Source organism: Podarcis cretensis (assembly GCF_951804945.1).
Source record: "Podarcis cretensis genome assembly, chromosome: 6".
NCBI lineage: Eukaryota > Metazoa > Chordata > Lepidosauria > Squamata > Lacertidae > Podarcis > Podarcis cretensis.
The window spans coordinates 69218582-69233528 of record NC_137175.1 but is presented as its reverse complement, the minus strand read 5'-3'; positions in this window follow the sequence as shown (position 1 = coordinate 69233528).

Below are 14947 nucleotides of genomic sequence, written 5' to 3'. Positions count from 1 at the left end.
ACCACAATAGCATAGTAAGAGTCTTGCTGGAACGAGCCAAAGGTCCATCTAGAATTCCATAATCATGCACATGCAATGTGTATTAAGTGTGAGATAATTAAATTAACAAACGCTCCTTGTCATTGCAAACCAGTTTTGAGACATGTGTCAGTTTCTTGATTTCAGACATGATTTCCTAAAGGGGAAGCAAAGCAAAGCTATGCTGGACCATTTTCCATAGATAATACATTATTACCAGCAACCCAGCTTGGGTGAATTAATTGACGTGATGGTCCTTCATTGAGTATTTATCTGTCAGTACATTCCATCACTTCCTCTCTTAGGAAATTTGTTCGTGAGCTTATGAACATGCCTAGAAATATGCATGGTTTAAATTGTCTCCTCTGAGATATAACAAACTAGCATTATGGAAGAGCTTTGCTGTTATCAGAGTCAGTTATGGCTGGCACCTTCCATTTTCATTAAAAATGAAGCACTACAGCAGATGGGCTTCAAAGATATTTTTAAGATTTAAGTGCTGACCCGCGGGAGGGCTACAGTGCAAAAAGATCCTTTAAAGAGCTTCAGTACATGCTGGGTTGGAGGAGGGGATTGTGGGGCAGCCTATTAATCTCACACTTAGATCTTTTCATTAATTTGCTGCTCCAACATTTTGTTCACTCTGTGCAGTCTGAGTGGTCTTACTGGGTGAATTTTGCTTCCTTTCTCAGTTCTCCTCCTACACTGAAGAGGGAAACAAAATGAAGTTGAGCAATTAGCCCATTTACACAAGCAACACTCAACTTGTTTTTCTTTTTTCTTTTTTTAAAAATAGTATTTATCAAATGTTAAAGATTACAAAGAGAAACAATAAAAAATAAAAATAAAAAATACATAAGAAACACAAACAAACAATTAAAAAAAAACAGATCAGACCTTTACATAGCTTTCTTTCCTTTATTTATTTCCTTGACCTCCTCACACCTCCTTTTTTTGTATTCTAGTTCAATTAGATGTTTCAGCAAATCCTTTCCAGCTTTGTTTTTATCCTAATAATTTATCTTAATATACTGTAATTCTCATCTTTCACCAATTAATAAATCATTTTTAACCTAATCCTTTATATCATTTCCGCTAAAACCACATTACTTCATTCCAACAACTTTCTAACATTCCTTAATTTTGCAATGTTTCTGTAAATAAACTTTAAATTTTTTCCAATTTTCTTCCACCGACTCTTCACCTTGGTCTCGGATTCTGCCAGTCATTTCCGCCAGTTCCATATAGTCCATCACTTTCATCTGCCATTCTTCCCGGGTGGGTAAATCTTGTGTCTTCCAATACTTCGCGATGAGTATTCTTGTTGCTGTTGTTGCATACATAAAGAAAGTTCTGTCCTTCCTTGGCACCAATTGGCCGACCATGCCCAGGAGAAAGGCCTCTGGTTTCTTCAGGAAGATATATTTAAATACCTTTTTCATTTCATTATAGATCATCTCCCAGAAAGTCTTAATCCTTGGGCATGGCCACCAAAGGTGAAAGAATGTACCTTCAGTCTCTTTACATTTCCAACATTTATTATCGGGCAAATGATAGATTTTTGCAAGCTTGACTGGTGTCATGTACCACCTGTATATCATTTTCATTATATTCTCTCTTAAGGCATTACATGCCATAAACTTCATACCTGTGGTCCATAACTGTTCCCAGTCAGCCATCATGATATTATGTCCAACATCTTGTGCCCATTTAATCATTACAGATTTAACCATTTCATCCTGAGTATTCCATTTCAACAGCAAGTTATACATTCTTGACAAATTCTTAGTTTTGGGTTCTAACAGTTCTATTTCCAATTTTGATTTTTCCACCTGAAAACCAATTTTCTTGTCCAAATTGTAGGCCTCCATTATTTGATAATAATGAAGCCAATCTCGCACTTTGTTTTTTAGTTTTTCATAACTCTGCAGTTTTAATCTGTCTCCTTCTTGTTCCAAAATTTCCCAATATTCCGGCCATTTGGCCTCCATATTGAGCTTTTTCTAAGCCTTCGCTTCCATTGGTGACAACCACCTTGGAGTTTTATTTTCAAGCAAATCCTTAAATCTTATCCAGACATTAAACAGTGCTTTCCTGACAATATCGTTTTTAAACGCTTTATGTGCTTTGACCTTATCATACCACAAGTATGCATGCCAACCAAAAACATTATTGAAACCTTCCAAGTCCAAAATGTCCGTGTTTTCAAGAAGCAGCCATTCTTTCAGCCAGCAAAATGCAGCCGATTCATAATAAAGCCTAAGGTCTGGCAGGGCAAATCCACCTCTTTCTTTAGCATCGGTTAATATCTTAAATTTTATTCGAGGCTTCTTGCCCTGCCAACTTGTTTTTCACCCTTCCTTAATGTCCCACATTTGTAATTTGAATATAAAGATTACATTGGCTAGAAATAGGGTTTGTAGGTGAAGAAGAGGATAGGGCTCCTATACCTTTAAGAGTTGTGTAGAAGTGGGCACTTCAGCAGGTTTCCTTGCATGGCAACCTACACCTCTTGTTATTCCTTCTTGCACACAACTATAGGAAGGTGTGGGAACCTTGTCATTTTTGCCGGCCTGACTGGGATATTCAGTTGTTAAAGGCCCCCCTCATCTTCTATATCCCACACTAACAACAAGTGGTCCATTGCCAGACTCTAAATAATCTTCCAAGGACTACTTGGGAAATCTGCCATCATATGATGGTATTTGGGCTGCAGATGGTGTCCTTGAAATAAAAAGAAGTATTAGTTAAATAACACTTTCACTGATGTCTCTTAAAGCAAATCAGTTTGAAAGCTACAATATAATATTCATAGCATTCCCCCTTTTTCACCCAGGAAGAGGCTGTGGAGTTCCTTTGTGGTTATTAAGCCAACTTAATAGCTTTAATATGTGTGTGTAATTTTTACTGATTGTCAGAAAAAATATACAGAATAAAACCATACAGTACTCAGAATTTTTTTAAAAAACCAACCCACCCCTTCCCTAGAGAGCTTAATGCCATCCACATATCCAAAGCATATACATAGTATTTTGTTACAGTAGGAGCAGACAGGTTGATTTTTTTTTATTTACTTTAATCTATCAGGATAAAAGAGCCAAACATGTGTTCTGTGTGTGAATGTGTGTGCATTTAACTTTATAATAGTGAACTTAAAAGGGGGGAAAGGCAATAAGCTCTTTTGGTCCTAGGACTTTCCAGAAGAATGAAATATGTGTGTATGTATATTTGTCTTTTATATGCCTGTTGTCTTTGTCCATGGAGTTTTCTTGGCAGGGATACTGGAGTGGCTTGCCGGTTCCTCCTCCAGGTGGATCACGTTTGGTCAAAACTCTCCACTATGACCTGTTCATCTTGGGTGCCCTGCTCGGCATAGTTCATAGCTTCTCTGAGTTCTTCAAGCCCCTTCGCCACGGCAAGGCAGTGATCCATGAAGGGGCAGTGATCCATGAAGGGGTAAAGCCTTTGACTGTGTCGACCATGGCAAACTATGGCAAGTTCTTAAAGAAATGGGAGTGCCTGATCACCTCATCTGTCTCCTGAGAAATCTCTATGTGGGACAAGAAGCTACAGTTAGAACTGGATATGGAACAACTGACTGGTTCAAAATTGGGAAAGGAGTACGACAAGGCTGCATTTTGTCTCCCTGCTTATTTAACTTATATGCAGAATTCATCATGCGAAAGGCTGGGCTGGATGAATCCCTAGCCGGAATTAAGATTGCCGGAAGAAATATCAACAACCTCAGATATGCAGATGACACAACCTTGATGGCAGAAAGTGAGGAGGAATTAAAGAACCTTTTATTGAGGGTGAAAGAGGAGAGTGCAAAATATGGTCTCAAGCTCAACATCAAAAAAACGAAGATCATGGCTACTGGTCCCATCACCTCCTGGCAAATAGAAGGGGAAGAAATGGAGGCAGTGAGAGATTTTACTTTCTTGGGCTCCATGATCACTGCAGATGGTGACAGCAGCCACGAAATTAAAAGACGCCTGCTTCTTGGGAGAAGGGCAATGACAGGCCTAGACAGCATCTTGAGAAGTAGAGACATCACCTTGCCAACAAAGGTCCGTATAGTTAAAGCTATGGTTTTCCCAGTAGTGATGTATGGAAGTGAGAGCTGGACCATAAAGAAGGCTGATCACCGAAGAATTGATGCTTTTGAATTATGGTGCTGGAGGAGACTCTTGAGAGTCCCATGGACTGCAAGAAGATCAAACCTCTCCATTCTGAAGGAAATCAGCCCTGAGTGCTCACTGGAAGGACAGATTGTGAAGCTGAGGCTCCAGTACTTTGGCCACCTCATGAGAAGAGAAGACTCCCTGGAGAAGACCCTGATGTTGGGAAAGATGGAGGGCACAAGGAGAAGGGGGCGACAGAGGACGAGATGGTTGGATAGTGTTTTCGAGGTTACCAGCATGAGTCTGACCAAGCTGCGGGGGGCAGTGGAGGACAGGAGTGCCTGGCGTTCTCTGGTCCATGGGGTCACGAAGAGTCGGACACGACTAAACGACTAAACAACATATTTGTCTTAAGGATTGATAGAAGTGATAGCCATTAAAAAAAAATATTCTCCCTTAATGGTTTACCCACATAGAGTTCTTGCAATGGCTTCCATATTTTTTTTAAAAAAAATAATATTTTGAAAAACATGCCACTGTTAATATCTGGAATAGTTAAGGCAGCACCACAGCTAACGTATCAGGTTTATAATTTTAAAACGGAAGAAAACAAACATTTATTATTATAAGAAACAAAAAGTCTAGCTTGTTGTCTGCTAGCTTGCAGAACCTAGTCAGGGAAATCATTCTTTCCTGGGGAGAGTTCCATGATAGAATAAGTCCAGGATCTGTCTGATTTTCTCTATGTCTCCATAAATGAGACACAAATATCAGCAAAACCACTCTTGATGAAATTTAGAAATGAGCACTCACACCTTCCTTTGTGGGCACCCTTTGTGGGACTGCCCGCAGCACCGCGGCCCACCTGGGACCCATCAGGTGGTTGAGCTGGCCTGCGTCCCTGCCTTGATTAGCCAATCAGCCCTGCAGGGAGGCGGAGCCAGCTGCTTAAATAGGAGGTGGAGCCGGCAGCAACCATGTGACCAAACAAGCAGCCAGTGCAGAGCTTTCTGTAAGCCGTCCTTGTCAGGAGCCTTGCACTGCAGCCACATTTTGTAACAACAGCAATTACCAAGCAATTAAGACAGTTCTAGGTGCCCTTCTGTGGCCTAGGCAGTTGCCTAGTTAGCCTAATGATAGCACCAGCCCTGCCTTTAGGAGCTTGGCTTGATAGGACTTCATTGGAAAACAAAAACAAAAACTGGGAGTGCACCCACAAAAATAATAATAATAATAATAATAAATTTTATTTATATCCCGCCCTCCCCAGCCGAAGCCGGGCTCAGGGCGGCTAACAACAATTAAAACAGTGTGACATTATAAAACATTATAAAAATGAATTAAAATCAAATTGATGGCAACCATAAACTAAAACTTTGTAAAGATTGCCAGAGGAGGGGGTCAGGCTGCGCCCTGACCAAATGCCAGGTGGAACAGCTCTGTCTTGCAGGCCCTGCGGAAAGATGTCAAGTCCTGCAGGGCCCTTGTCTCTTGTGACAGAGCGTTCCACCAGGTTGGAGCCGCAGCCGAAAAAGCCCTGGCTCTAGTTGAGGCCAGCCTAACCTCTCTGAGGCCTGGGACCCTCAAGGTGTTTTTATTTGAAGATCGTAAGTTCCTCTGTGGGGCATACCAGGAGAGGCGGTCCCGTAGGTACGAGGGCCCTAGGCCGTATAGGGCTTTGAAGGTTAAAACCAGCACCTTAAACCTGATCCTGTACTCCACCGGGAGCCAGTGCAGCTGGTATAGCACCGGATGAATGTGATCTCTAAGCGAGGACCCCGTAAGGAGTCTCGCTGCGGCATTCTGCACCCGCTGGAGTTTCTGGGTCAGTCTCAAGGGCAGCCCCACGTAGAGCGAGTTACAATAATCCAGTCTGGAGGTGACCGTCGCGTGGATCACAGTGGCTAGGTCAGGGCGAGAGAGGTAAGGAGCCGACTGCTTAGCTTGGCGGAGATGAAAAAATGCCGCCTTTGTTGTAGCTGCAATCTGCGCCTCCATGGAGAGGGAGGTATCGAAGATTACACCCAAACTCTTAACGGACGGTGCTGGCACTAATTGCACCCCCGCAAGAGATGGGAGTTGCCCCCTCAGTCCCATGTCGTCCCGTCCCAGCCAGAGGACCTCTGTCTTCGAAGGATTTAACTTCAGCCGGCTCCCACGTAACCATCCAGCCACAGCCTCCAAGCATCTGATCAGTGTGTCTGGGGCCGAGTCCGGGTGGCCGTCCATCAACAAATAGAGTTGGGTGTCATCAGCATACTGATGGCAGCCCAGCCCAAAACTCCGGACAAGCTGGGCGAGGGGGCGCATAAAGATGTTAAAAAGCATCGGGGAGAGTATTGCACCCTGAGGCACGCCACACACCAAGGAGTGGCGGGATGACAATTCCCCCCCAAGCGCCACCCTCTGTCCCCGACCAGAGAGAAACGAGCGCAGCCATTGAAGGACTGTGCCCTGGATCCCCACGTCGGCAAGGCGGTGGTCCAGGAGTTCGTGATCGACCATGTCGAAGGCTGCTGACAGGTCTAGAAGAATCAGCAGCCCCGACCCGCCTCGATCCAGCTGCCTGCGGAGATCATCTGTTAGGGCGACCAGAGCCGTCTCGGTCCCATGACCAGCGCGGAAGCCGGACTGGAATGGATCCAGAGCTGATGTTTCATCCAGAAACCTACCAAGCTGTTCAGCAACCGCTCTCTCAATCACCTTACCCAGGAATGGAAGATTCGAAACCGGGCGGTAATTGGATAGATCTAAGGGATCTAATGATGTTTTCTTTAAGAGCGGGCGCACCACTGCCTCCTTCAGTTCCCCTGGGAATGTCCCGGTGCCAAGGGACAGATTGATGATATCCCCCAGGGGGGCCCGCACCTCTTCTGGACACGCTCTAATCAGCCAGGACGGGCACGGGTCGAGAGGACAGGTGGTGGGCTTTCCAGCTCGGAGGAATCTGTCTACATCAGCTGGGGATATCCAGTCAAAGTGGTCCAATATTGAACCCGAGGACAGTCGAGGGGCCTCCAGTTCCTTTATTGTATCCAAATTGGCAGGGAGGTCATGGCGGAGCAACAAGACCTTCTCCGCAAAAAAGCTCGCAAATGCCTCACAGCTGTGTGTCAAATTGTTATTTAAATTTGGCTGTCCTTCGAGGGACGTTAAAGACCGAATTATACTAAATAATTGTGCCGGGCGAGAGCTAGCGGATGCAATGGAGGCCGAGAAGTAGGACTTTTTAGCGGCCTTCACTGCCATCTCATAGGTTTTCATAAAAACCCTATAAGATGTTCTTGAGGCTCCGTCACGGGCACCCCGCCATACTCGCTCTAGCCGTCTGAGGTCCCGCTTCATTTTCCGGAGCTCCTCGGTAAACCAGGGAGCCCGGTTTCTGCGGGGTCGCAGAGGGCGCTTAGGTGCGATCTCATTGATGGCTGCCAGGAGCTGGGTATTCCAGGCCTCAACAAGCTCAGTCAATGAGTCGCCAGGGGGAGAAAGGTCCCGCAAGGCTTGACGGAATCTATCAGGGTCCATCAGCCTCTGCGGGCGAGCCCAAATTGGCTCGCCACCCAAGCAGGGTGGGGGTGGAACATCAATCCTGGCTTTCAGAGCATAGTGATCAGACCATGGCACCTTCATCGAAGGAAACATGATCACATCTATACCGACGCCAAAGATCAAATCCAGCGTGTGGCCTGCTTGATGTGTGGGGCCCGAAACAAACTGGGAGAGCCCTAGTGTCGCCATGGAAGACACCAGGTCCAGAGCCTGTGAGGAGGGAGTGGCATCAGCATGGATGTTGAAGTCCCCCAATACCAATAGGTTAGGGAACTCCAAGGCCCAGCCGGCCACCGCCTCCAGCAGGCCTGACAGGGTGGCTGCTGGTGCGCTAGGTGGCCGGTACACCAGCCAGACAGCCAAGCTCACCTCGGAGCCCCACACTAGGCCAACACATTCAATGCCGGGGATCGATGGCGATGGTAGAGCCCTGAAAGAACAATCTTCCCGGATTAATAACGCCACCCCTCCCCCCCGGCCCACAGTCCGCGACTGGTGAAGGACGGAGAAACCCGGGGGCGCCATCTCTCGTAGGGTAACAGTATCCCCTTCGCGCACCCAGGTCTCAGTCACACATGCCAGGTCAACCCCCTGCGAGGTGAAGAAATCTCGCAGGGTGGCGGTTTTGTTGCCTATAGACCTGGCATTGCACAACACCAGTGACGGAGGTGAGTAATCCTTGCTCACCCTACCCTCGTCTCTCGGGATGGGGCGCAGATTGGAAGGGGTACGAGCATATCCGTATCTCGATCCCCTTCGCCTATGACATCTGCCCCCACCGCCATACCTCCCTCGCCCCTCCACAGTAGGAATCCCAAGCCTCATACTTGCCTCCATTTACAGAATATAAAATCAAACAAACAAAAACAATTACAAAAACAAAACCAATCCCCACCCCACTCCCCAACCACCCCACCCCAACCCACAATAAATCAAAACAAAATAAAAATACATGGATAAAAACCACCGCTTATGGTGGTACAACAAAGCAAAAAAATAAAAACAGTTTAAAACATATAAAAACACTCTAATCAAACGCACACTGCTTGAAGTGACTGCCTTAGGCATAATAAAAGAGAATTGCAATTGTTGCATCTATCCGAGACTGGAAAAGAAAATTAAAGGTTTGCTTTTTTGTGGTGTTTAATGTTTTGCGCGTTGAGGTCCCCCAGGCCACCCCAAATAACTCACACTTCACACATCAATTTTTGTTTAAGGTTTTTGGCATAAATTTGGCCACAACTTTATTCAAATACACACACGTGAGTGGTTGCTTAGGTATTGGTTACGGCTATCTGTCCTTGCCCCAGGACAGAACTGACTTCCGGATTCCAGCAGAAGCCAGTCAGGGAGAACCATATTGGGGAGAAATGAAGCTGGGCATCAGTCCCTCATCTCTCACCCTCATGCCCCCTGGGGCTTGCACAGCCCAAGTCCGATGCCAGGGACTAGGATGAAAGGGATGGCAAGCCCCTGGATTCCTTTAACGGAATTCCCTATGCACCACCACCATTGGAGGGGTAGGCACTTACCCCTCCACCAACCAATTTTAACCAATTCCTAACCGCCAACCTTACAAGTTATGACGATTTGCTATGCAGTAGGCAAAACCAAATGGCACCAGCCAAATGGACAAAATTCCTACCAGGCCCCTGCCCCAAGGCAGACGACCCCATGACAGGCATAGCAAGGTCAGAGGACAATGAACCCCCCCCCCCTTTTCAGGGAGGGTGAGCGGGTGATCCAGTGCACGCAGCCCAAGAGAAGGCCCCAGGCTGCGAGCCCTGTATTTAAGACTTCTGACCCTTCCCACCATTTTGCAACATAACATTCTCACCCAGCAACACTCCTTGCCCAATCACAGCACGTGGCCAATTTGCCCCAACAACAGTGGGGTGGCCTTTAGGCCCCCACCGCAACACGTGCTCTCTGTTATGGAGAATACATTTTATTATACTTGTACATACTTTTTGCACACAGGTTTGGTTTTGCGTACGTGTGTGTATTAAACAAATATATGCCTGAAATGATATTTTTTATCTAACATAAGGAATGATACAGTAGTTAAACCAGTTATACACAAATATTATCTCTGGAGTATTTTTTATGTCCAGTATTTATGATGACTTCACCTAAACGTGCAATGTGTGAAATTATTCCAGCAAAAAAAAAAATCTAGTCAATAATAGTAAACAACTGCAGGGTTTGTCAGAGCGCCAGGAATTCAGTGGATTTAATTCCTTCCTGGCAACAAGCTTATAAGAATGCAGTTTACTTAGCTTTCAGTATTTAAACACACATGGATACATACAAATTTTCAGTAAAGGTTGGGGTTCAGGTAAATCTGATATTCAGTAACATATATTGTGTAGAATCTTACTAAAATGTTAGTAAATGCATATTCAAGTTGGTAGGAAACAATACAATTACTTTATTTGTTCTCTTGTTTTTATTAAAAGGCGAAATATTGTAGGGTGCTTCCAGATGGGAGCGCAATACTGTAAACCGGGTACTGAGATATCACAAAAGGGCTGCGGGAAACAGTTTGCAAATCCAGATTAAATATGGAAAAATATGAGTTGGCAGTTTGATGGAAATGACAATGTGTGGACACTCTAGGACAAAGCACATATATAATGAGCACCGATCCCACAATAAATACCCATCTAGAAGCAAACTCCATGTTCTGTATGGTACTAAGAGTCTCTTCTCTTCTTGAGATGAAATAAATACTTTTTAAAAAACAAAATATTCTTATTTTTCATGCTTCTGTTGCAGAATGAGCTACTTGTTGTGAGTTTCTTATAACATTGCTTGAAATGTTGCTCCAGCAGAGCCCCATTCCATTACAGAAACTTTGCTAGAGTTGTTTGTTCAGGAGAAAGTTGGTTTCCAGGGCAACTGCACCAAGGAGCAAATTTCCTAATAATGCTACAGTACACCAATATAGCATTTATATTAAACTAGCTACTATGAGTCCAAGAACATTGCCCTGACTAAACAGAAAAGCAATGTTAGGTTCAGGGTGGGTAGCTCAATGAAAATGCTATCTCAGTTTATGGTTGGCTGTGGTGGTGAAAGAAACAACTGCTATGTAGGGTTTTATTTAGGAAATTGAACAAAAATAAAGCAGCCTGTATAATCTATGCTGCAGACATGTCTGCAATACAGGGTGAAATAACGGACTCCTAATCACACAAAAAATGACATTGTAGATCTAGAAAAGGAGCAGAATGATGATTAATTGTTTAGATCATCTTCCTACTAGGAAGGGGGAAAGGAGGGGGGTTATTTAGCTTGGAAAATGAAACTACAGAAGGAGAAAATAATAGAGTGGCTGGGGCAACCCCACTAGATGGGCCAGGGTATAAAAAACAAAATTGTTAAAATTGTTATTGTAGAGCAGAGAAGGGCAACCTATGACCTCCAGATTTTGTTGGACTACAAAATCCGACAAAGTCCCATTATCTGACTCGGGGTCATGTTGGTTGGGCCCAGTAAACAAATTATTTACTGGGATTAAAACATAAAGGGAGAGCAAAGAGCTCCCAAAAAAACCCTCAAAGCTGGGGGGATGGGCATTAAAATGGCAAACTTGATTTAACATAAAGAAGTATTAAGTGATGTATGTTGGAGCAAAATGCATGCGCTGTTGGGGTCTGCGGTGGCAGTGACTGACAAGGAAAGGAAGCTTGGGGTTATGGTGGACAGCTTGCTAAAGATGTTGACTCAATGTGAAGTTATTGTAGAAAGGGGGGGTTTCATGCTGGAGATCATTAGGAAATGAAATCCATTGGAATACTGCATACAGTTTTGCTACTGCACCTCCAAAAGGATGCTGTGGAAAAGGTGCATGAAAATGCAGCAAAAATTATCAGGGGGATGGAGGAACTCTGCTATGATGCAAAGTTACAAAGCTTGAGGCTTTATAGTTTGGGGGGAGGCAAGTAAGGTGGTTTATGAGTCAAGAGTATAAAATGATGCATGGTGTAGAGAAAATGGATAAAGAAAATATTTCTCTTTCTCTACTAATACTAGAATCCGATGTCACCCAATGAAGTTGAACGGTGGGATATTCATGACAGCATGTAATATGTGTTTACAGAGACCATAGTTAAACTGTGACATTTGCTACCAGAGGATGTAGTGGAGGCCATCAACTTGGTCAGCTGTAAAAGGGATGAAACGGCTCTCTCAGCTAGACACCCTCATTCTAGAACTTGAGACAGAACAGCAGCCTTCTCTATTAGAGTGGCATAGTTGATCATCTTGAAGCAGTGCTGAAAGCTATGGATGAGAATACCATCAATGACTACTTGTCATGATGGCAATATGTATGGAAATGTATATATTGGCTCTAAGATAGTGTTTGTCTTTCTTTTTCACATTCACTTTTCTCCATGTACTCCATCTTTATTTCTCTCAGATGTTGGCCATTGCATCTGTCAACATACCTTTCCCAGTGATGTGCAGCGATCTACATAATGGCTGTCCAACAGTGGGTAGATTATTATGGTTGACTTGCTTGCCATTGAAAAATCAATGCTGTCAATCTATCATCCTGTCATGTCTATTATCTAGGGGGGAAAAGGTCTTGCATTTCAGCATTTCAATGAAGCAATTCATCAAATTCAGATTGTGTTTGAATTTTTGAATTTAAGGCTTTTGGAATAGGTTGGATTGACAACCATGGACAGACAATGGAGCATGAAAAGGAGCAGTCCTTGACCTTTTACCTTGATGCTGGGACTGGAGTAATAACATCCTCCTCTTTGCTCACGTTTTCCCTTAATTCAAGCTCAGGAAACTGGCCATCTAAATAATGAATATATCCTGTCAATATATTGGACGCAGGTGGCGCTGTGGGTTAAAGCCTCAGCACCTAGGACTTGCCGATCGAAAGGTCGGCGGTTCGAATTCCTGCGGCGGGGTGCGCTCCCGCTGCTCAGTCCTAGCGCCTGCCAACCTAGCAGTTCGAAAGCACCTTCGGGTGCAAGTAGATAAATAGGGACCGCTTACCAGCGGGAAGGTAAACGGCGGTTCCGTGGCCACGTGACCCGGAAGTGTCTCCGGACAGCGCTGGCCCCTGGCCTCTTAAGTGAGATGGGCGCACAACCCCAGAGTCTGTCAAGACTGGCCCGTACGGGCAGGGGTACCTTTACCTTTACCTTATCCTGTCAATAATTATTTGTTGTTATTATATAGGTAAAGGTAAAGGTACCCCTGCCCGTACGGGCCAGTCTTGACAGACTCTGGGGTTGTGCGCCCATCTCACTTAAGAGGCCAGGGGCCAGCGCTGTCCGGAGACACTTCCGGGTCACGTGGCCAGCGTGACATCGCTGCTCTGGCGAGCCAGAGCCGCACACGGAAACGCCGTTTACCTTCCCGCTGGTAAGCGGTCCCTATTTATCTACTTGCACCCGGAGGTGCTTTCGAACTGCTAGGTTGGCAGGCGCTGGGACCGAGCAGCGGGAGCGCACCCCGCCGCAGGAATTCGAACCGCCGACCTTTCTATCGGCAAGTCCTAGGCGCTGAGGCTTTAACCCACAGTGCCACCTGCGTCCCTGTTATTATATAGTCGATGAATATTTTACTTAGTTTAAATTATACTGCCCCACTTTTATGTAATAAACTAGTACTGTGGTAAGGAGCATAGTAATATATAAGGAAACACTGATCGACCCTCCATTTTTTACAATATAACTTTTTCACAGTTGTGTTAGTGAAACTATTTGAGCATCTTCAGCAGTTTTTGTTTCCTGTTTGCAAAATTATAAGGTTGTGTTGTTGTTGTTTTAAACTTGGCTGCAAAAAGCCTACTTCTGCCTCTATGGATTCTCTTTACAATATTTATTTGGACCAGCAGCTATAGCAACCATTTCTGAATGAGGAATCGCAAAATCAGCACAAGCATGGAGCAGGTATTAATCATCATCATCATTAGTAGAGACACAGGATCTGAAATAGACTTTTAATATTTATTTTGGATTTCAGGATGGATGGGATGTGTCTGTTTATTTTTGCTTAGTGGTTGCACTGAGAAACAAAACTCTCTTTGGCTGCTAAATAGCTATACCCCATCACCACTGATATGAGGTATTATGAATGTTCTATTTTTTTTTTTTTAAATAATTTTTATTCGTTTTTCAGACAGATAATAAAAACAATATAGAACAATATAGCTTCAAAATCATCATTTCATACCCTTCTTTCTTTTGACTTCCCCATACCTCCCCATCCCTGCATCCTTGTTTAATGGTTCTTTACCAACCCTTAGGTCCATTGTCTTAATTCCCTTTCATAAAGTTTCCTTTAGTTTTTTTAATTACTGCTGCAATTCTTTACCTCTTACCCCCTGACATCTTAACATTCCTCAATTTTACAATTGTTTTTAAGATATATTTTAAATTTCTTCCAGTCCTCTTCCACTGTCTCTTTCCCCTGGTCACAGATTCTGCCCGTCATCTCGGCCAGTCCCATAAAGTCGATCACCTTTGTTTGCCATTCTTCCAGAGTAGGTAGTTCTTGCATCTTCCAATACTTTGCCAGTAGAATTCTTGCTGCTGTAGTGGCATACATAAAGAAAATCCTATCCTTCTTTAACACCACTTGGCCAGCCATGCCCAAGAGAAAAGCCTCTGGTTTCTTAGGAAAAGTCCACTTAAGGACCTTCTTAATTTTATTATAGATCATTTCCCAGAAAGCTTTAACCTTGGGGCAGGTCCACCAAAGGTGGTAGAAAGTGCCTTCAGTCTCATTACATTTCCAACACTTATTGTTAGGCAAATGGTAAATTTTTGCAAGCTTGACTGGGGTCATGTACCACCGATAGATCATTTTCATAATATTTTCTTTTAAAGCATTACATGCAGTAAATTTAATACCGGTGGTCCATAACTGTTCCCAGTCCGCAAACATAATATCATGACCAATATCTTGTGCCCATTTAATCATTGCTGATTTCACCGTTTCGTCCTGTGTATTCCATTTCAACAGCAAGTTATACATTTTTGATAAATTCTTAGTATTGGATTCCAACAATTCTGTTTCTAATTTTGACCTCCCTTTCTGGAATCCTATTTTCCTGTCCTGTTTAAATGTCTCATTTATCTGATGATAATGCAACCAATCTCGAACCTTGGGCTTTAGTTTCTCATAACTCTGAAGTTTAACCCTTTCACCATCATATTCTAGAATCTCATGATATTTTGGCCATTTAGAGTCCATATTAAGCTTTTTTACTTCCCTAGCTTCCA